The sequence below is a fragment of the Coregonus clupeaformis genome, chromosome 15, assembly GCF_020615455.1.
Source record: "Coregonus clupeaformis isolate EN_2021a chromosome 15, ASM2061545v1, whole genome shotgun sequence".
Lineage (NCBI taxonomy): Eukaryota > Metazoa > Chordata > Actinopteri > Salmoniformes > Salmonidae > Coregonus > Coregonus clupeaformis.
The window spans coordinates 52,197,742-52,221,305 of NC_059206.1; the positions used below are offsets into that span (position 1 = coordinate 52,197,742).

Below are 23,564 nucleotides of genomic sequence, written 5' to 3' on the forward strand. Positions count from 1 at the left end.
TTTTTTTTTAAATCAGCATGAATTAGATTGAGCAACAAAAGTCCCACTCGTGGTGTTATTTCTTAAATAAACGTGTTTTTGACAGTATGTAGCAGAATACCACGGGGGAGTTTAGAAGGGAGGAATTCCATACACTATGCAGCTGTTGCAAGAGCGCATTTTTCACTGGCTGTCCACTGGTCACAAAAACAATTAGGTGGTGGGCCGTAGCAAGCTATATCATTTAGTTTTCGAGCTGATCGATCTCTGTCGAGGAAGGATCTGGTTTTTACATATTGTGTATATTTATTTATTCTGAACACATTTCCGTTTGTTGTCAATTCTTGCACACTTCTTCAATATACTTACTTTTATGTTCGCTAGCTGGACAGGCAAACACTACCGAGTACTAAACTGTAAACCAATCAAAACTCAAAGATCATACATTTCCTGTAGGTCTTGACCAGGTTTCCACACACTGCAGCAGGGATTTTGGCCCACTCCTCCATACAGACCTTCTCCAGATCCTTCAGGTTTCGGGGCTGTCGCTGGGCAATACGGACTTTCAGCTCCCTCCAAAGATTTTCTATTGGGTTCAGGTCTGGAGACTGGCTAGGCCACTCCAGGACCTTGAGATGCTTCTTACGGAGCCACTCCTTAGTTGCCCTGGCTGTGTGTTTCGGGTCGTTGTCATGCTGGAAGACCCAGCCACGACCCATCTTCAATGCTCTTACTGAGGGAAGGAGGTTGTTGGCCAAGATCTCGCGATACATGGCCCCATCCATCCTCCCCTCAATACGGTGCAGTCGTCCTGTCCCCTTTGCAGAAAAGCATCCCCAAAGAATGATGTTTCCACCTCCATGCTTCACGGTTGGGATGGTGTTCTTGGGGTTGTACTCATCCTTCTTCTTCCTCCAAACACGGCGAGTGGAGTTTAGACCAAAAAGCTATATTTTTGTCTTATCAGACCACATGACCTTCTCCCATTCCTCCTCTGGATCATCCAGATGGTCATTGGCAAACTTCAGACGGGCCTGGACATGCGCTGGCTTGAGCAGGGGGACCTTGCGTGCGCTGCAGGATTTTAATCCATGACGGCGTAGTGTGTTACTAATGGTTTTCTTTGAGACTGTGGTCCCAGCTCTCTTCAGGTCTTTGACCAGGTCCTGCCATGTAGTTCTGGGCTGATCCCTCACCTTCCTCATGATCATTGATGCCCCACAATGTGAGATCTTGCATGGAGCCCCAGACCGAGGGTGATTGAACTTGATCTTGAACTTCTTCCATTTTCTAATAATTGCGCCAACAGGCTGCTTGCCTATTGTCCTGTAGCCCATCCCAGCCTTGTGCAGGTCTACAATTTTATCCCTGATGTCCTTACACAGCTCTCTGGTCTTGGCCATTGTGGAGAGGTTGGAGTCTGTTTGATTGAGTGTGTGGACAGGTGTCTTTTATACAGGTAACAAGTTCAAAAAGGTGCAGTTAATACAGGTAACGAGTGGAGAACAGGAGGGCTTCTTAAAGAAAAACGAACAGGTCTGTGAGAGCCGTAATTCTTACTGGTTGGTAGGTGATCAAATACTTATGTCATGCAATAAAATGCAAATTCATTACTTAAAAATCATACAATGTGATTTTCTGGATTTTTCAACACAGTTGAAGTGTACCTATGATAAAAATTACAGACCTCTACATGCTTTGTAAGTAGGAAAACCTGCAAAATCAGCAGTGTATCAAATACTTGTTCTCCCCACTGTATATGGACAAGCAATGACAGAGCGGCATGGACTAAGATTCAGTAGAATATTATAGAATAGAATGCAGTATATACATATGAGATGAGTAGTCCAAGATATGTAAACATTATTAAAGTGACTAGTGTTCCATTTCTTAAAGTGGCCAGTGATTTCAATAGGCAGCAGCAGCCTCTAATGTGCTAGTGATGGCTATTTAACAGTCTGATGGCCTTGAGATAGAAGCTGTTTTTCATTCTCTCTGTCCCAGCTTTGATGCACCTGTACTGACCTCGCCGTCTGAATGATAGCGGGGTGAACAGGCAGTGGCTCGGGTGGTTGATGTCCTTGATGATCTTTTTGGCCTTCCTATGACATCGGGTGCTGTATGTGTCTTGGAGGGCGGGTAGTTTGCCCCCGGTAATGCGTTCGGCAGACCACACCACCCTCTGGAGAGCCCTGCGGTTGCGGGCGGTGCAGTTGCCGTACCAGGCGGTGATACAGCCCAACAGGATGCTCTCAATTGTGCATCTGTAAAAGTTTGTGAGGGTTTTAGGTGCTAAGCCGAATTTCTTCAGCCTCCTGAGGTTGAAGAGGTTCTGTTGCGCCTTCTTCACCACACTATCTGCGTGGGTGGACCATTTCAGTTTGTCGGTGATGTGTACGCCAAGGAACTTGAAGCTTTCCACCTTCTCCACTGCGGTCCCGTCGATGTCGATAGGGGGGTGCACCCTCTGCTGTTTCCTGAAGTCCACGATCATCTCCTTTGTTTTGTTGATGTTGAGTGAGAGGTTATTTTTCTGGCACCACACTCTCAGAGCCCTCACCTCCTCCCTGTAGGCGGTCTCGTCATTGTTGGTAATCAAGCCTACTACTGTTGTGTCATCTGTAAACTTGATGATTGAGTTGGTGAACAGGGAGTACAGGAGGGGGCTGAGCACGCACCCTTGTGGGGCCCCATTGTTGAGGATCAGCGAAGTGGAGATGTTGTTTCCTACCTTCACCACCTGGGACCCAGTTGCACAGGGCGGGGTTCAGACCCAGGGCCTCGAGCTTAATGATGAGCTTGGAGGGTACTATGGTGTTGAATGCTGAGCTATAGTCAATGAACAGCATTCTTACATAGGTATTCCTCTTGTCCAGATGGGATAGGGCAGTGTGCAGTGTGATGGCGATTGCATCGTCTGTGGATCTATTGGGGCGGTAAGCAAATTTAAGTGGGTCTAGGGTGACAGGTAAGGTAGAGGTGATATGATCCTTGACTAGTCTCTCAAAGCACTTCATGATGACAGAGGTGAGTGCTACAGGGCGATAGTAATTTAGTTCAGTTACCTTTGCTTTCTTTGGTACAGGAACAATGGTGGCCAACTTTAAGCATGTGGGAACAGCAGACTGGGAAAGGGAGAGATTGAATATGTCCATAAACACACCAGCCAGCTGGTCTGCGCATGCTCTGAGGACGCGACTTGGGATGCCGTCTGGGCCGGCAGCCTTGCGGAGGTTAACATGCTTAAATGTGTCGGCCATGGAGAAGGAGAGGCCACAGTCTTTGGTAGTGTGCCTCGTCAGTGGCACTGTGTTATCCTCAAAGTGGGCAAAGAAGGTGTTTAGCTTGTCTGGAAGCGAGACATCGGTGTCGGCGACGTGGCTGGTTTTCCTTTTGTAGTCCGTGATTGTCTGTAGACCCTGCCACATACGTCTTGTGTCTGAGCCGTTGAATTGCGACTCCACTTTGTCGCTATACTGATGTTTTGCCAGTTTAATTGCCTTGCTGAGTGAGTAGCTACACAATTTTTTACATTGTAGAATAATAGTGAAGACATCAAAACTATGAAATAACACATATGGAATCATGTAGTAAACAAAAGTGTTAAACAAATTAAAATATATTTTATATTTGATTTTCTTCAAATAGCCACCCTTTGCCTTGATGACAGCTTTGTACACTCTTGGCATTCTCTCAACCAGCTTCATGAGGTAGTCACCTGGAATTAATTTCAATTAACAGTTGTGCCTTGTTAAAGTTGATTTGTGGAATTTATTTCCTTAATGCGTTTGAGCCAATCAGTTGTGTTGTGACGAGGTAGGGGTATACAGAAGATAGCCCTATTTGGTAAAAGACCAAGTCCATATTATGGCAAGAACAGTTCAAATACGCAAAGAGAAACGACAGTCCATCATTACTTTAAGACATGAAGGTCAGTCAATCCGGCAAATTTTAAGAACTTTGAAAGTTTCTTCAAGTGCAGTCACAAAAACCATCAAGCGCTATGGTGAAACTGGCTCTCATGAGGGCCGCCACAGGAAAGGAAGACCCAGAGTTCCCTCTGCTGCAGTGGATAAGTTAATTAGAGTTAACTGCACCTCAGATTGTAGCCCAAATAAATGCTTCACAGAGTTCAAGTAACAGACACATCTCAACATCAACTGTTCAGAGGAGACTGCGTGAATCAGGCCTTCATGGTCGAATTGCTGCAAAGAAACCACTACTAAAGGACACCAATAAGAAGAAGATACTTTCTTGGCCCAAGAAACACGAGCAATGGACATTAGACCTGTGGAAATCTGTCCTTTGGTCTGATGAGTCCAAATTTGAGATTTTTGCCCCAGATCGAGGGAGATTATCAGTGGTCTTGTATGTCTTCCATTTCCTAATAATTGCTCCCACAGTTGATTTCTTCAAACCAAGCTGTTTACCTATTGCAGATTCAGTCTTCCCAGCCTGGTGCAGGTCTACAATTTTGTTTCTGGTGTCCTTTGACAGCTCTTTGGTCTTGGCCATAGTGGAGTTTGGAGTGTGACTGTTTGAGGTTGTGGACAGCTGTCTTTTATACTGATAACAAGTTCAAACAGGTGCCATTAATACAGGTAACGAGTGGAGGACAGAGGAGCCTCTTAAAGAAGAAGTTACAGGTCTGTGAGAGCCAGAAATCTTGCTTGTTTGTAGGTGACCAAATACTTATTTTCCACCATAATTTGCAAATAAATTCATTAAAAATCCTACAATGTGATTTTCTGGAGAAAAAAAATCTCAATTTGTCTGTCATAGTTGACGTGTACCTATGATGAAAATATTTTTAAGTGGGAGAACTTGCACAATTGGTGGCTGACTAAATACTTTTACCCCCACTGTATAAAGTCACATATAACTAACTTTAGGTTACAGTTTCATATACTATACCACTGTATCAGTGACGATTTTAGCATGTAAATCTTGTTGGGGCAAACTCAACTCAAATGTTCTTTAAATGCATGCCAGCAAAGCCACTACACAACACAACATTAAACAATACATTAATTGCACTATAACGGTGACAAACGGTGCCCACAAACTGTTAGGGCCTACATAAGGCTGTCCCGACAGCGGAGCTTTCAGCACCAAGGAGTGAATCCTTACCACCGCTACACCTGGCTATCAGCGGAGCCTCGTCTGGCAGCGAAACAGTTAATTCAGCCTCATTTACTGACTTTTTAAAACCATAGCAGATTTGGCTGACTTGCTTAAACAAATGTGGTGTCAACTGACTCCTTGTGGATTTGTGTAAGACGATAAGAACCTCAATGTCCTTCAATAATAACGAACGCCAACATGAGTTTTGACTTTTGAACCATACACAAACATTATTACATTTATTTTCAGTAAATTCATAAACACTTAGCTCTAAGTATAAGCAAATGCAAGCAAACGAGCTGCGACGAGGTAGGCCTATTCATTCAGCACTTTCAAAATGGACACCAATAGAAATTCAGAGACTCAGATAGAGAGAGAAGCGGTTAGCCTACCATTTGAAGTATTTTATTAGGCGTATGTGGTCTAAAAACGAAGTAAAATACAATTACGAGGATCCACTTTTATAGACAATATACCGACGCACAGACAGCGCATTTCGCAAACAAAACATCCCTCGCAATATCAACTGGAATTACATGGGTTTATTTACCTTTTGTTAAATTGTGATGTTAATGAATGGAGCAAATTTTGAGCGTCGTTTATAAAAATTTTTGAGTGCGGAGCGGTTTTAAGCGGAGCGTTGGAAAGGACTTAGAGCACCGGAGCGTTGCGATGAGCGGGATTTCGGACTGCTCAACTCCACTCACATACTATGGTTCTAATAACAATGGCTGTCCATAGTCCTAAAGTGTACACACACAAGATCCCTATCACTGGTGCAGCAGAGAAAATGTTTGAGCAAAAAGTTTAATACTTCAAATGTAGCTTGTTAAAACATGTCATGTAGGTCATTTCATGTTGGGTATTTTCTATTGTTTCAATTGCGGATTGCCCCTTTAATTCTGTAGCGTTAGGTTCTAAGTTTCTGGTACAAATTCCAGTCGGACTCCGAAGAAAGCTCAAGCTAGATTTGTTCAACCACACTGGGTCATACAGCTGCAAAAGACAAGTTACAGAATCTCAGCACATATATATATATTTATCACCTCTGTTTTCCCAGACAAGTCCTCCCCCCTTCTGAGTCTAGGATGTACAATGAATCTCTGTGGCTTGGCAGGCGGTGTTATCGTCCCAGCCCGAGTCCAGAACCTTTGGTACTCCTCCACACATCTTCCAGTCTTCTTATGAATAGGGAGTATACATTCTTGCACCTTGCCGCAGTCCATTGTTAATTCTCCTCTCATACAGAGAGCTATTTGAGAATAAGCAATATATTCATACTCAAGTGAATATCATGATGCAAAACATATTAACAAAACAGTGAAGCTATACATGTTCCAGGGCAGTAGTTCGCAATCTATTAGCTCTATCATATGACTCCTATCTCACCCTTATGGAAACATTCTGTCTCAGGGGGCCATCCATCTAACCCAAAACACGTTAATCACTATTGCTAGGCTACTTATATGATTATAAACATACAAAAACATGCTCAAGTCAATTAGTCCGTTTCCAACAGTAGGCCCTGGGTTGCTGTAAGGAAAAGGGGTTTTGACTCTTTAGTGCACATTCTGAAAACTGAGGTACCTGGTTTCCACACATCTTCGAAAGTTGGGTAATGTTCCTCAAGATGTTCTGTCTGGTTAATGCATTAGTCATCTAGTCGAGGCCGATGTCTGTTGTGCTTTTAGTTGATGTTATCCACAGAGAATATAGAAAGTGAAAATGGACTGGCCATGGTTCTAATAACAAAGAGAGTGGCTGTCCACAGTCTTAAAGTGTACAAACACAAGATCCCTATCACTGGTGCACCACAGACAATTGTTGAGATTAAAGATGGAAGAGAGAAAGTTTAATACTTCAAGTGTAGCTTGTTAAAACATGTCATGTAGGTTATTTCATGTTGGGTATTCTTTTCTATAACTAGAAAAGAAGTGAGGACACAGTCAAGAAGACGAAGGATGCAGGATTGCACGTGCAGAGTGTACGTGTTTGAGATCGGTTACATTGCAGTTGGAATCACAGAACTGCAAATCAACTTGCATCTCAAATAGCATAACTAATCATTATGTGATGAAGCGGTTCTGCCTACGTCTTGCCTTGCTCAAACTGATCCCCTCAAACACCTAGGCTGCCTGTTTGCTCCAGTTAGGTGGTAACCCTGCATGTGAGGACATCATCCTGAGCCAGCGTGTCTGTACAGACAGAAAGGTTGCATCCCAAATGGCACTATATTCCTATTGTACACTGAGTGTACAAAACATTAACAACACCTTCCTAATATTGAGTTGCACCCCCATCACCACCCTTTTGCCCTCAGAACAGCCTCAATTCGTCGGGGCATGGACTCTACAAGGTGTCAAGCGTTCCACAGGGATGCTGGCCCATGTTGACTCCAATGCGTCCCACAGGTGTGTGAAGTTGGCTGGATGTCCTTCAGGTGGTGGACCATTCTTGATACACACGGGAAACTGTTGAGTGTGAAAAACCCATCAGCGTTGCAGTTCTTGACACAAACCGGTTAGCCTGGCACCTACTACCATACCCCGTTGAAAGGCACTTAAAGCTTTTGTCTTCCCCATTCACTCTCTGAATGGCACACATGCACAATCCATGTCTCAATTGTCTCAAGGCTTACAAATCATTTTAAACTTGTCTCCTCCCCTTCCTCTACACCGATTTGAAGTGGATTTAACAAGTGACAATAAGGGATCATACTGTAGCTTTCACCTGGATTCACCTGGTCAGTCTATGTCATGGAAAGAGCAGGTGTTCATACTGTTTTTTATACTCAGTGTAGTGCACTGCTTTAGACCAGGGCCTATAGGGACAGAGAGAGGCATGACACTGATAGGGCTGTATAACTACTGATTTGAGGCCTTAACAACTGCTTTGTGCCTAATCAGACTTGTCATATGTTACTTATGTCTGCCAGTCTGTCTGCCGTTCCTCGTCTCTCATATCATGTTAACGTTATCAACCCTCCACCTGTTCTCTCTCCCATTTTCTTTCTGTCTCTTCTCTCTTTTTCCCTTCTTTCCCTTTTCTGTTTTCACCTCATGCCACCTCTACCCGCTATCTCCCTGCCTGTTTACTCCCTGTGCCACTACTTCCTTTCTTGCTTGTCCCTCCCCTCCCTCCCTCAGTGGCGTAGTGACTTTGTGGATGGCTGGGTTAGTATCCCAGTAAACCATGAGGCCCAGGAGGAGTGTCTTGGTATGGCTGTGTTGGATATGATGAGGATGGCTAAGGAGAGCAGCCAGGCTCCTGTGGACATCTGCAACGACACTAGGTGAGTACAATGGAGGAAGATGGCGCATATTGAACCTCAACACAAAGAACAACGTATAGGAAACTGAACTGAAAACGTTTGGTCACAAAGCAGTGTTCACAACGGTCAAACCAGGTGGAATGCATAGCCTCCCCTGTGGTCACTAAAGAATTAGGGATGTTAACCCTGTGTCCTGGCTAAAATGCTAACCTGACATTTGTATTTCCTGCCTGGCCACCTAATCATTCCTAAATCCCTAACTTCCAATTGGCTCATTCAGCTGCACCCCTCTCCCCTGCAACTATTGGGGGGATGGGGATCCATAATAAATACAAGTACAGTCAGGGTTAAATATAACTCTTGCATGTTTTGGCACATGACATATGGTATAATGATGTCGCTCCCTCTCTACTAGAGGTCTTCACGGATCTACCCGATTACCCAAGATCCGACCAAAATGTTGTAGTTAACCCCTTGGATCCCAGGTTGGATCCCGCTCGGTGGCCACAGACCTCGGATCTGTGTGAAAATAGGTGAAATGCCGACCGTATCCGAAATTATATTTTTGAAGAGTTTCGTTCATAAACAACATACAGTGGGGAAAAAAAGTATTTAGTCAGCCACCAATTGTGCAAGTTCTCCCACTTAAAAAGATGAGAGAGGCCTGTAATTTTCATCATAGGTACACGTCAACTATGACAGACAAATTGTGGAGAGAAAAATCCAGAAAATCACATTGTAGGATTTTTTATGAATTTATTTGCAAATTATGGTGGAAAATAAGTATTTGGTCACCTACAAACAAGCAAGATTTCTGGCTCTCACAGACCTGTAACTTCTTCTTTAAGAGGCTCCTCTGTCCTCCACTCGTTACATGTATTAATGGCACCTGTTTGAACTTGTTATCAGTATAAAAGACACCTCAAACAGTCACACTCCAAACTCCACTATGGCCAAGACCAAAGAGCTGTCAAAGGACACCAGAAACAAAATTGTAGACCTGCACCAGGCTGGGAAGACTGAATCTGCAATAGGTAAGCAGCTTGGTTTGAAGAAATCAACTGTGGGAGCAATTATTAGGAAATGGAAGACATACAAGACCACTAATAATCTCCCTCGATCTGGGGCTCCACGCAAGATCTCACCCCGTGAGGTCAAAATAATCACAAGAACGGTGAGCAAAAATCCCAGAACCACACGGGGGGACCTAGTGAATGACCTGCAGAGAGCTGGGACCAAAGTAACAAAGCCTACCATCAGTAACACACTACGCCGCAAGGGACCCTGCAGTGCCAGACGTGTCCCCCTGCTTAAGCCAGTACATGTCTAGGCCCGTCTGAAGTTTGCTAGAGTGCATTTGGATGATCCAGAAGAGGATTGGGAGAATGTCATATGGTCAGATGAAACCAAAATATAACTTTTTGGTAAAAACTCAACTCGTCGTGTTTGAAGGACAAAGAATGCTGAGTTGCACCCAAAGAGCACCATACCTACTGTGAAGCATGGGGGTGGAAACATCATGCTTTGGGGCTGTTTTTCTGCAAAGGGACCAGGACGACTGATCCGTGTAAAGGAAAGAATGAATGGGGCCATGTATCGTGAGAATTTGAGTGAAAACCTCCTTCCATCAGCAAGGGCATTGAAGATGAAACGTGGCTGGGTCTTTCAGCATGACAATGATCCCAAACACACCGCCCGGGCAACGAAGGAGTGGCTTCGTAAGAAGCATTTCAAGGTCCAGGAGTGGCCTAGACAGTCTCCAGATCTCAACCCCATAGAAAATCTTTGGAGGGAGTTGAAAGTCCGTGTTGCCCAGCGACAGCCCCAAAACATCACTGCTCTAGAGGAGATCTGCATGGAGGAATGGGCCAAAATACCAGCAACAGTGTGTGAAAACCTTGTGAAGACTTACAGAAAAAGTTTGACCTGTGTCATTGCCAACAAAGGGTATATAACAAAGTATTGAGAAACTTTTGTTATTGACCAAATACTTATTTTCCACCATAATTTGCAAATAAATTCATTAAAAATCATACAATGTGATTTTCTGGAGAAAAAAAATCTCATTTTGTCTGTCATAGTTGACGTGTACCTATGATGAAAATTACAGGCCTCTCTCATCTTTTTAAGTGGGAGAACTTGCACAATTGGTGGCTGACTAAATACTTTTTTCCCCCACTGTAAATGCTAATTTCATACATCTGCATTTTATTATCTTAACAATGAGTTTATCCCTATTTATCAGTGGGAGACAAATTCACCTTTCAGCATGACAGTAACCTAAAACACAAGACCAAATATACACTGGAGTTGCTTACCAAGATGACCTTGAATTTTCCTGAGTGGCCTAATTACAGTTTTGACTTAAATCGTCTTGAAAATATATGGCAAGACTTGAAAATGGCTGTCTAGCAATGATCAACAACCAACTTGACAGAGCTTGAATAAAACATTTTCATGATACACAATGTCTGTACTCACCCTGGCCTCCTTTTCTCACTCTAACCCATCACACCACACCTCCCTCCAATCCAACCCAGCCCATGTATTTAAAATATTTATTAATTTGTGTTCGTTGCTAATTTGATAATAATGTCCTTTCTTAAATCATGAAATTGTATCACATAATTCAGCTCTTGGCTGCTATTGATACTAGTATGTAATGCACCCAATTGTAACTAAACCAATCCCATTCTGTCTCCCCCAATAGCTATAAGTCATTCCTGCCCAAGGACATACGTGCCAGTATCCAGGAGTACCACTTTGTGACCCGGAAGAGGATCCGCCATCGCTTCAGGAAGTTCATCCAGCAGTTCCGCCAGTGTAATGCCACCGCTTGCGACCTCAAGCTCAAATACCTGGCAAATCTGGAGACACTGCAGCCAGCCTTCTACTCTGAGTGCTTCTGGGTCACAGAGCCCTCGGCCGGAGAGGTCACCATCGTCGTCATGGGTAACAATGGAATCCAGTGGTCCAAGGGGAAGGATATGGAGATAGAAAAGGTAGGGAGAAGTAGCGTTCTCTTTCTCTTCTCGTCCTCTTCTCCTTTCTTTCTCTTCTCTATTCCTCTCTTCTTGGAAACAGCATATGCCGTGTTGAAACGACCACGGAAGGACTATGATTAGTCATGTGTTCCGATTGTCCATAGTTTCAAAGAGAGTAAGCGGAAGGGCGTTTGAAACTGTTGTGTATTCAGGATTGCTGCTACTGTATGTGACCTCTCTCTCTCGCTTTCTTCTCTCTCTCTCTCTCTCTCTCTCTCGCTCGCTTTCTCTCTCTCTCTCTCTCTCTCTCTCTCTCTCTCTCGGTCTCTCTCTCTCCCGGTCTCTCTGTCAGGGCTTCCAGACGTATTGTGATTTCCCTGAGGTTATAGACATCAGCATTAAGCAGGCCAACAAGGACGCCGCTATCAAGAGTCGCATCGTCACCATCAACAGACAGGACAATCAGACTCTGGTACGACCCCCCTGTTAACCTAAAGCACATTTGCTTTATCTGAAATGATACCCTATTCCCGATACACACTGACTGTATAAAACATTAAGAACACCTTCCTAGAACACCTTCCTTTGCCCTCAGAACAGCCTCAATTTGTGAGGGCATGGACTCTACAAGGTGTTGAAAGCGTTCCACAGGGATGATGGCCCATGTTGACTCCACCTTCTATATGTGGAAGAGTTTTTTATGCCACAGAATGTGGAAAAGGCCGTCCCTTCTATCCTTAGGTTTCAAGTTTTAATGTCACGTGCACAAGTACAGTGAAATGCCTTTCTTGCAAGCTCTAATCCCATCAATGCAATAATCAATAACAATGTAATACTAAAAATAACATAAGGTAGAACAAAAACACACAATAAATAAAAATAAGATGAACATGAGAAAGTAACTAAGCATACTACATACAGGGTCAGTCAGTTCCAGTACCATTACAATGTGTAGGGATACTGGAGGGATAGAGGTAGATACTTTGGTATATATAGTGAATGTGGACACCCCTTCAAATTAGTGGATTCAACTATTTCAGCCACACTCGTTGCTGACAGGTGTTTAAAATCGAGCACACAGCCATGCAATCTCCATAGACAAACATTGGCAGTAGAATGGCCTTACTGAAGAGCTCAGTGACTTTCAACGTGGCACTGTCATAGGATGCCACCTTTCCAACAAGGCAGTTCGTCAAATTTCTGCCCTGCTAGAGCTGCCCCGGTCAACTGTAAGTGCTGTTATTGTGAAGTGGAAACGTCTAGGAGCAACAGTGGCTCAGCCGCGAAGTGGTAGACCACACAAGCTCACAGAATGGAGCCACCGGGTGCTGAAGCGTGTAAAAATTGTCTGTCCTCAGTTGCAACACTCACAACCGAGTTCCAAACTGCCTCTGGAAGCAACATCCGCACAATAACTGTTTGTCCGGAGCTTGATGAAATGGGTTTCCATGGCCAAGCAGCCGCACACAAGCCTAAGATCACCATGCACAATGCCAAGCGTCGGCTGGAGTGGTGTAAAGCTCGCTGCCATTGGACTCTGGAGCAGTGGAAATGCTTTCTCTGGAGTGATGAATCACGCTTCACCATCTGGCAGTCCGACGGACGAATCTGGTTTTGGCAGATGCCAGGAGAATGCTACATGCCCGAATGCATAGTGCCAACTGTAAAGTTTGGTGGAGGGGGAATAATGGGCTGAGGCTGTTTTTCTTTGTTCGGGCTAGGCCCCTTAGTTCCAGTGAAGATAAATATTAATGCTACAGCATACAGCATACAATGACATTCTAGACGATTCTGTGCTTCCAACATGGTTTGGGGAAGGCCCTTTCCTGTTTCAGCATGACAATGCCCCCGTGCACAAAAAGCGATGTCCATACAGAAATGGTTTGTTGAGATCGGTGTGGAAGAACTTGATTGGCCTGCACAGAGACCTGACCTCAACCCCATCGAACACCTTTGGGATTAATTAGAACACCGACTGCGAGCCTAATCGCCCAACATAAGTGCCCGACCTCACTAATGCTCTTGTGGCTGAATGGAAGCAATCCCCGCAGCAATGTTCCAACATCTAGTGGAAAGCCTTCCCAGAAGAGTGGAGGCTGTTATAGCAGCAAAGTGGGGACCAACTCTATATTAATGCCCATGATTTTGGAATGAGATGTTCGACGAGCAGGTGTCTGCATACTTTTGGTCATGTATAGGGGTAAGGTGACTAGGCATCAGGATATATGATAAACAGAGTAGCAGCAGCGTATATGATGATTGTATGTGAGTGGGTGTGGGTATATTATCCTCTAAAAGTCTAAGCCGTTGGGGGGGGGGGGGTACTAAGCTAACATATGGAGGTACTAAGCTAACATATGTAGGTACTAAGCTAACATATGGAGGTACTAAGCTAACATATGGAATTGTTTTATTGAGATGGTCATACCATGGATCATTTAGCTATTGGTTTTGAATTTTAGGACCCCTTTAGGTATCTCAATTTTTTGATTTTGTATTACTACTATAGCCCATAGAAACGCATTGAATAACACATTCATAAATGGCAAAAAAGACAGTCAATAAATAAATCATTAGGAATAAGGTTTTGAAGTGTCTGTCCTATATAAGAGATATATTAGAAAGCGCATGTTTTTTTATTTGTATTATTGACATATTTAACCCCTTTATTTTTGTTGGTACAAAACTTCCTCCATACTTCCATTCATTTGTATGGGTTACCTTTGAACGAATCCGTGACACTTGTGGGGGTCGTAGAGCAAAATGGAGAACACCATGTTCGTGAGAGTCATCTTTGAATAGAGTTTGTAGGCCAAACCGTTCGGACGCTACAGACAGAAGTTGGCACGTCAGCATTACCGACTTCAGATGAGTCCCGTGGGGGTCGTAGAGCAAAATTGAGAACATTATCGTATTCGTGAGAGTCTCATCTTTCCATATACAGTGCCTAGCAAAAGTATTTTGTTGCATTACAACCTGTAATTTAAATGGATTTTTATTTGGATTTCATGTAATGGACATACACAAAATAGTCCAAATTGGTGAAGTGAAATGAAAATAATTACTTGTTTCAAGAAATTCTACAAAATAAATAACGGAAAAGTGGTGGGTGCATATGTATTCACCCCCTTTGCTATGAAGCCCCTAAATATGATCTGGTGCAACCAATTACCTTCAGAAGTCACATAATTAGTTAAATAAAGTCCACCTGTGTGCAGTCTAAGTGTCACATGATCTGTCACATGATCTCAGTGTATATATACACCTGTTCTGAAAGGCCCCAGGGTCTGCAACATCACTAAGCAAGGGGAACAACCAAGCAAACGGCACCATGAAGACCAAGGAGTTCTCCAAACAGGTCAGGGACAAAGTTGTGGAGAAGTACAGATCAGGGTTGGGTTATCAAAAAATATCAGCAACTTTGAACATCCCACAGAGCACCATTAAATCCATTATTTAAAAAATGGAAAGAATATGGAACCACAACAGACCTGCCAAGAGAGGGCCACCCACCAAAACTCACGGACCAGGCAAGGAGGGCATTAATCAGAGAGGCAACAAAGAGACCAAAGACAACCCTGAAGGAGCTGCAAAGCTCCACAGCGGAGATTGGAGTATCTGTCCATAGGACCACTTTAAGCCGTACACTCCACAGAGCTGGGCTTTACGGAAGAGTGGCCAGAAAAAAGCCATTGCTTAAAGAAAAGAATAAGCAAACACATTTGTGTTCACCAAAATGAATGTGGGAGACTCCACAAACATATGGAAGACGGTACTCTGGTCAGATGAGACTAAAATTGAGCTTTTTGGCTATCAAGGAAAACACTATGTCTGGCGCAAACCCAACACCTCTCATCACCCCGAGAACACCATCCCCACAGTGAAGCATGGTGAAGGGCAGCATCATGTTTTTCATCGGCAGGGACTGGGAAACTGCTCAGAATTGAAGGAATGATAGATGGCGCTAAATACAGGGAAATTCTTGAGGGAAACCAGTTTCAGTCTTCCAGAAATTTGAGACTGGGACGGAGGTTCACCTTCCAGCAGGACAATGACTCTAAGCATACTGCTAAAGCAACACTTGTGTGGTTTAAGGGGAAACATTTAAATGTCTTGGAATGGCCTAGTCAAAGCCCAGACCTCAATCCAATTGAGAATCTGTGGTATGACTTAAAGATTGCTGTACACCAGCGGAACCTATCCAACTTGAAGGAGCTGGAGCAGTTTTGCCTTCCTTGAAGAATGGGCAAAAATCCCAGTGGCTAGATGTGCCAAGCTTATAGAGACATACCCAGAGAGACTTGCAGCTGTAATTGCTGCAAAAGTTGGCTCTACAAAGTATTGACTTTGTGGGGGTGAATATTTATGCACGTTCAGTTTTTTTGTCTTATTTCTTGTTTGTTTCACACCAAAAAATATTTTGCATCTTCAAAGTGGTAGGCATGTTGTGTAAATGAAATGATACAAACCCCCCAAAAATCTATTTGAATTCCATGTTTGTAAGGCAACAAAATAGGAAAAATGTCAAGGTGGGTGAATACTTTCGCAAGCCACTGTCGTGGTCATATTAGTTTGGACGCTACAGACTTTTTTGTGAGAAGACCAATTTCTGGGATGTTTCATAGTCTGACAAACACCGCTGTAGCTCGATCACCTTCCACCGCAGATGCTGAAGGCCCACAGGCAGCAAAAAAACCTATCTCTAGCTTAAGCTAACGGATTTTGATGGGGATTTTTTTAATGTTACTTAGATTGACGCATGGGTGCGTCAATAGACTCTTAAGGATTATGTGTGTGTGACCAAATGATGAAGTGTGTGTTGGAGTGTCAGTGTGCATGAGTGTGTAGGGCCCTGTGAGTGTGCATAGAGGCAGTGCACAAATAAAATACATACAATACCAGTCAAAAGTTTGGACACACCTTCTACATTGTAGAATAATAGTGAAGACATCAAACTTTGAAATAACACATATGGAATCATGTAGTAACCAAAGAAGTGTTAAACAAATATATTTGAGATTTGAGATTCTTCAAATAGCCACCCTTTGCCTTGATGACAGCTTTGCACACTCTTGGCATTCTCTCAACCAGCTTCACTTGGAATGCTTTTCCAACAGTCTTGAAGGAGTTCCCACATATGAAGGAGTTCCCACATATGCTTAGCACTTGTTGGCTGCTTTTCCTTCACTCTGCCGTCCGACTCATCCCAAACCATCTCAATTGTGTTGAGGTCGGGGGATTGTGGAGGCCAGGTCATCTGATGCAGCACTCCAACACTCTCCTTCTTGGTAAAATAGCCCTTACACAGCCTGAAGGTGTGTTGGGTCATTGTCCTGTTGAAAAACAAATGATAGTCCCACTAAGCCCAAACCAGAAGGGATGGCGCATCGCTGCAGAATGCTGTGGTAGCCATGCTGGTTAAGTGTGCCTTGAATTCTAAATAAATCACAGACAGTGTCACCAGCAAAGCACCCCCACACCATAACACCACCTCCTCCATGCTTTACGGTGAGAACTACACATGCAGAGATGATCCTTTCACCCACACCGTGTCTCACAAAGACACGGCGGTTGGAACCAAAAATCTCCAATTTGGACTGCAGACCAAAGGACAAATCTCCACCGGTCTAATGTCCAGTGCTCATGTTTCTTGGCCTAAGCAGGTCTCGTCTTCTTATTGGTGTCCTTTAGTAGTGGTTTCTTTGCAGCAATTCGACCATGAAGACCTGATTCACACAGTCCCCTCTTAACAGTTGATGTTGAGATGTGTCTGTGACTTGAACTCTGTGAAGCATTTATTTGGACTGCAATATCTGAGGCTGGTAACTCTAATTAACTTATCCTCTGCAGCAGAGGTAACTCTGGTTCTTACTTTCCTGTGGTAGTCCTCATGAGAGCAAGTTTCATCATAGCGCTTGATGGTTTTTGCGACTACACTTGAAGAAACTTTCAAAGTTCTTGAAATGTTCCGTATTGACTGACCTTCATGTCTTAAAGTAATGATGGACTGTCGTTTCTCTTTGCTTATTTGAGCTGTTCTTGCCATAATATGGACTTGGTCTTTTACCAAGTAAGGCTATCTTCTGTATACCCCCCTTACCTTGTTACAACACTACTGATTGGCTCAAAGGCATTAAGAAGGAAATAAATTATTGATGTTGGAGTTGTGCATGGCCACGCAGTCGTGGGTGAACAGGAAGTACAGGAGGGGACTAAGCACACACCCCTGTGGGGCCAGTGTTGCCTACCCTCACCACCTGGGATCGGCCCGTCAGGAAGTCCACGATCCAGTTGCAGAGGGGGGTGTTCAAGCTTAGGACAACACAGGAACTGGTGACGAGCTTGGAAGGGACAATGGTGTTCAACGCTGAGCTGTAGTCAATGAACAGCATTCACATACAGTGTCTTCGGAAAGTATTCAGACCCCTTGATTTTTTCCACATTTTGTTACGTTACAGCCTTATTCTAAAATGGATTAAATAAATAAAAATCCTCACACACAATACCCCATAATGACAAAGCAAAAACTGATTTTTAGAAATGTTTGCAAATGTGTTCAAAATAAAAAACAGAATACTTATTTACATAAGTATTCAGAACCTTTGCTATGAGACTCGAAATTGAGCTCAGGTGCATCCTGTTTCCATTGATCATCATTGAGATGTTTCTACATCTTGATTGGAGTCCACCTGTGCTAAATTCAATTGATTGGACATGATTTGGAAAGGCACACACTTGTCTATGTAAGGTCCCACAGTTGACAGGGCATGTCAGAGCAAAAACCAAGCCATGAGGTCAAAGGAATTGTCCGTAGAGCTCCGAGACCGGATTGTGTCGAGGCACAGATCTGGTGAAGGGTACCAAAAAATGTCTGCAGCATTGAAGGTCCCCAAGAAAACAGTGGCCTCCATAATTCTTAAATGGAAGAAGTTTGGAACCACCAAGACTCTTCCTAGTGCTGGCCGCCCAGCCAAACTGAGCAGAAGGGCCTTGCTCAGGGAGGTGACCAAGAACCCGATGGTCACTCTGACAGAACTCCAGAGTTCCTCTGTGGAGATGGGAGAACCTTCCAGAAGGACAACCATCTCTGGAGAACTTCACCAATCAGGCCAGACAGAAGCCACTCCTCAGTAAAAGGCACATGACAGCCCGCTTGGAATTTGCCAAAAGGCACCTAAAGACTCTCAGACCATGAGAAACAAGATTCTCTGGTCTGATGACCCCAAGATTCAACTTTTTGGTCTGAATGCCAAACGTCACGTCTGTAGGAAACCTGGCACCATCCCTACGGTGAAGCATGGTGGTGGCAGCATCATGCTGTGGGGATGTTTTTCAGCAGCAGGGACTGGGAGACTAGTCAGGATCGAAGGAAAAATTAACGGAGCAAAGTACAGAGATCCTTGATGGAAACCTGCTCTAGAGGGCTCAGGACCTCAGACTTGGACGAAGGTTCACCTTCCAACAGGACAATGACCCTAAGCACACAGCCAAGACAACGCAGGAGTGGCTTCGGGACAAGTCTCTGAATGTCCTTGAGTGGCCCAGCCAGAGCCCGGACTTGAACCTGATCGAACATCTCTGGAGATGTGATATTTCCGTTTTTTATTTTTTATAAATTAGCAAAAAATTCTAAAAACCAGTTTTTGCTTTGTCATTATGGGGTATTATGTGTAGATTGATGAGAGAGAGAAAAACAATGTAATACATTTCAGAATAAGAGTGTAACCTAACAAAATGTGTAAAAAGTCAAGGGGTCTGAATACTTTCCGAAGGCACTGTAGGTGTTCCTCTTATCTAGGTGGGTTAGGGCCGTGTGAAGTCTCCCGAGTGGCGCAGTGGTCTAAGGCACTGCATCGCAGTGCTAGGTGTGCCACTAGAGATCCTGGTTCGAATCCAGGCTCTGTCGTAGCCGGCCGCGACCGGGAGACCCATGGGGCGGCGCACAATTGGCACAGCGTCGTCCAGGGTAGGGGAGGGAATGGCCGGCAGGGATGTAGCTCAGTTGGTAGAGCATGGCGTTTGCAACGCCAGGGATGTGGGTTCGATTCCCACGGGGGGGGGGCAGTATGAAAAATATATATATATATATATATATATATATAAAAAAAGAATAAAAATAAAATTAATAAAAAATAAAAAGAATGTATGCACTCACTAACTGTAAGTCGCTCTGGATAAGAGCGTCTGCTAAATGACTAAAATGTAAATGTAAATGAAGTGCCATTGAGATTGCGTCGTCTATGGATCTGTTGGGGCTGTATGCAAATTAGAGTGGATCTAGGGTGTCTGGGATGAGGGAGTTGATGTGTGCCATAATCAGCCTCTTAAAGCACTTCATGATTACAGATGTGAGTGCTACAGGGCGGTAGTCATTGTGACATGAAGCCTTAGAGTTCTTGGGACGAGGAATGATGGTGGTCATCTTGAAACATGTCGGGATTACAGACTGGCACAAGGAGAGGTTGTTCTGCGCATGCTCTGAGAATGCGCCCTGGAATACCGTTGGGCCCCACAGCCTTGTGGATGTTGTCAGCCTGTTATTATCATGCAAAAGACTGCCGGTTTTACGGTAATTTACCGTTAATTAACATAAAAACATTTAACATCTCCAGGCCTCCACGCATACAAACCGCATACAAGCTGCTGATTCGTGCCTTTGAAACATTTTACATATTTTTAAAAAATCTAATAAATCAATGTAATATACACCATCACAATAAATGCATTAATTTGGGCAGGTATAACGAAACATGATATGAAGAAAATGTGTTTCAGAAGAACAGAATATGAGTTGGCCTACTGTATGTTATCTGGCTATGTGCCATGCCATAGGCTGTAGGCTTGTTCATTTAGCAGACATGGGATGCTTATAAGTCCCGTGCCATTGTATGATTTTATAGTAAGAAGAATATAATTGAAGTTTGCTGAATAAAATGTAAAGGATATTTTTCCCATTCCGAAGCAAGTGCGCATATGGCGTGGCTATGTTGAGCATAAAAGTGATCATTTGAAACAGGTCCTATAGGCTGGATTTAGAGTTATTTGGCAACTTTAGTTGTGAATGATACAAATCTTAGAATGTCTTAGAAATCAAAACATATATGGGCTGGCTGATGCGACTATAGGCTTTTGATGATTTGAGAAAGTAGCAAAAAAAAAGCTTGCGATCTGTTCCTTGCCTCAGGCTGCACACGCTGTGATCATCAAGTGATCATATTTTCACCTATCAGACTATTCCAGGGCCTGGCACCAGAACAAATCATTTGGACTGCATTTGATTTCTATAGGCGGACCCGTTTTTTTCACGGGACACTAATTTTGTTAATGGGTGTTATAATAAAGACCATAAGCAGCTGGTGAGTTTCAAGTTTGGGGAAGCTTACAATTTAAACCTACCATTTCTACCTACTGTATCTGCGTGCCAGTTATGATTATTTTTATATGCGCATTTTGGTGGAATAGTTTAATTTAAATAATAACGTTTTCGTTTCTCAAAATTATTGTCACGTGGTTAATCATAATCTGAATTAAAATGATAAAAATCGACAAGTTAAAATTCAACTAATGCAAGAGCATCAGCCTTTGCCATATGGACACATTGATATGCCGTGATCCATTGGCTGCTAAATAAATTTGCGCATGGAACTCAGAGATGGCCTATAGACAATGCAGCAGTAGGCCTATAACTTCCATCGTCAACTAAGTAAAATATATAGGCCTAAAGCCGACAAATAAAAACAGTAGAGAATCTCTTGATGAAAATGTAGGTTCTTTCAATCGCATTAATCTCTCTACTCCGCCTGTCTGCCTCCCTTTCGATTTGTCTTGACTTGAGCTATCGCCTAGTGAAGCGCAACTATGTATCAACTCAGCAGGTTGGCGTGCTCAGGCGCGCGCTACCTCAACGTTATCAGGACAGAGACGCCACACACATGCTCATTGCTCACATGGAGCACTCCAAACAAAAGACAATTAAAAAATTGACAAAACTCCTAAATGATGGTTATGAAATAAACCAAGCAAGTTGTGAACTCTGGCATTCAACGTTTCCACTCTGAGAATGAGAACGGTAAATTACTGTAATGCAATAACAGAAATGAATGTAACCAAATTACGGGGATTAACGGTGCATTTACTAGGCCGACTGGTTACATATGTAATGTGAATTGGTCAAAATAAACAATCAAAGGGCAAACAATTCACACAATGAAACAATGAATGTGCAAGCATTGGCGGGAGACAGCGGAGCACATTCTGGAGAGCAGAGTGCATGCATTCTGGAGAGAGAAGCCCATATCTTCGCCTCACACCCCTCCCCTTCTTGTCTCAAAATGTTTTATTATACTCAAGACACATTATCTTCACACATTTTAGATGCTTTTCAATGACAGCCGCAGGCCTACTGCCACACTCGCTGGCCAAATTGCTGCCTTCCCAAATAGACATAGGCCTAAATACTTGTGATTTAAAACAATCCACAGCTATTTTGTTTTAAATAAGCTTTTGATCCTCTGTGGCTAAATCAAGCTCTCTGGTAAAGTATTTTGAATGATTTTATTTAGACAGGAGTAATTATATAATTTTGGCAAAACATCAATTTACTTTAGGGGAAGTCAGCATCTGAACAGTGCACTATGCACCCACCAACTTTCCTTTCTAATTCGCAAGTGGCTGAAACCAGAGATCTGTATATAATGACGAAATGCTCATGTCTCCGCCCTAACAATGCGAGTCGTTGTCCCAAAGGCGGGAATTTAGGCGACAAGCTTAGGTCTGCATATTACAGTATGCCCATAGAAACGCATTGGGCTTATTCGGGAAATATTTTCGCAAGAGTGAGCCCTCTCGCTTCGCCTCTTCCTCTCTGCTGAAACTAGCGAGCAAAACAGCGCCCCTCTGTCTTACTATATGTAGCCTATGTATCTGATGCTGTCTGGACAGAAAAAGTATGACATGCCATACTCCTGTCCAGACAGCATCAGATACATGGTCTACACATACGGAGACAGAGGGGCGCCGTTTCACTCGCACGGATGCTTTATATGAGATTGCCGCATCTTTCTCTCGGCACGCGTCTCGATCAAATAAATTATCAATATTTCGCTATTTTATTTGGATGGGCAAAGGGGTATGGTAAGGCGGTCCAGGTCGCCTAGGGCCCACCCATAACGCTGGCCCTGGACTATTCTCAATTGAATCTTGTCTTTACTAATATGTAAAATTAGTTTTGATTTAGAATGGCCCATTATCAAATAGGCAGGAACAGGGGCAGTCATGCTGGGTCAGTCAGGGTCAGTCATGCTGGGTAGGCTACTCCAGTTATTTCACTCCACACATCAAGCACTGTTTGAGGAGCATGCAGCCTCTCGCTGCGCAACAGTTGATATTTCGCACAAACGCTGTATGCCATGGGCTCTCCAACCCTATTCCTGCAGCTACCCAGTTTGGTGGTAATACGGTCAACACAACAGCCCTAGTGTTAACCTGATTAATGACCTTACTCACGTCTGCCTCGTCAGGTTGCTGGTTCATATCTGGCTCAAAGGACCAATAAGGCCTTTTCCATACAAAAGCATATCAGAGGACTGACCCAACCCTCTATTCCGCCATCTTCTTTCTCTGTCTATCTCTCTTTCTGGCTCTGTCTCTCTCTCTCGCTCTCTCTCTACTACACAGGAGCTGGAGTTCCATTCCCTGTCCGAGGCTCTGTCCTTTGTGTCTTTGGTGGATGGCTACTACCGGCTAATAGCAGACGCCCACCACTACCTGTGTAAAGAGACGGCGCCCCCTAAGCTGCTGGAGGCCATTCAGAGCTACTGCCATGGCCCGGTCTTGTACGTCAAGTATATGTGCGCACACGCACACACTCGCACACGACCATGACTGACCCCATCTGTCCTCTCCCTCTCTGTCCTCAGGATGGAGTTTGCAATCAGTAAGCTGCGACGGTCTGGGAATCATAAGGGTCTGTACATCCTCCGCAGCAGCCCTACAACAAATACTTCCTGACCTTTGTAGTGGAGGTGAGTAAAATGCATGATACTGGTGCTGTGTGACCTGATGGATTGTGTGTCCCCAGAGTCCCTGACCCACTGGTCTAACTTTTTAATTTTAATTGAATTAAAACTAGAACTATATTTTATCCATGTTTATCTTGTATCCATGTTTAGTCCAGGTCAGACTTATGGGTAGCCTTTCTCCTCGTG

General features: G+C 43.7%; 1 pseudogene; it reads left to right on the top strand.

Moving 5' to 3' along the window:
- The first annotated feature begins 7,875 nt into the window (after positions 1–7,875).
- The window catches only part of LOC121582875, a 32,112-nt pseudogene continuing 16,423 nt past the window's right edge, over positions 7,876–23,564 (top strand).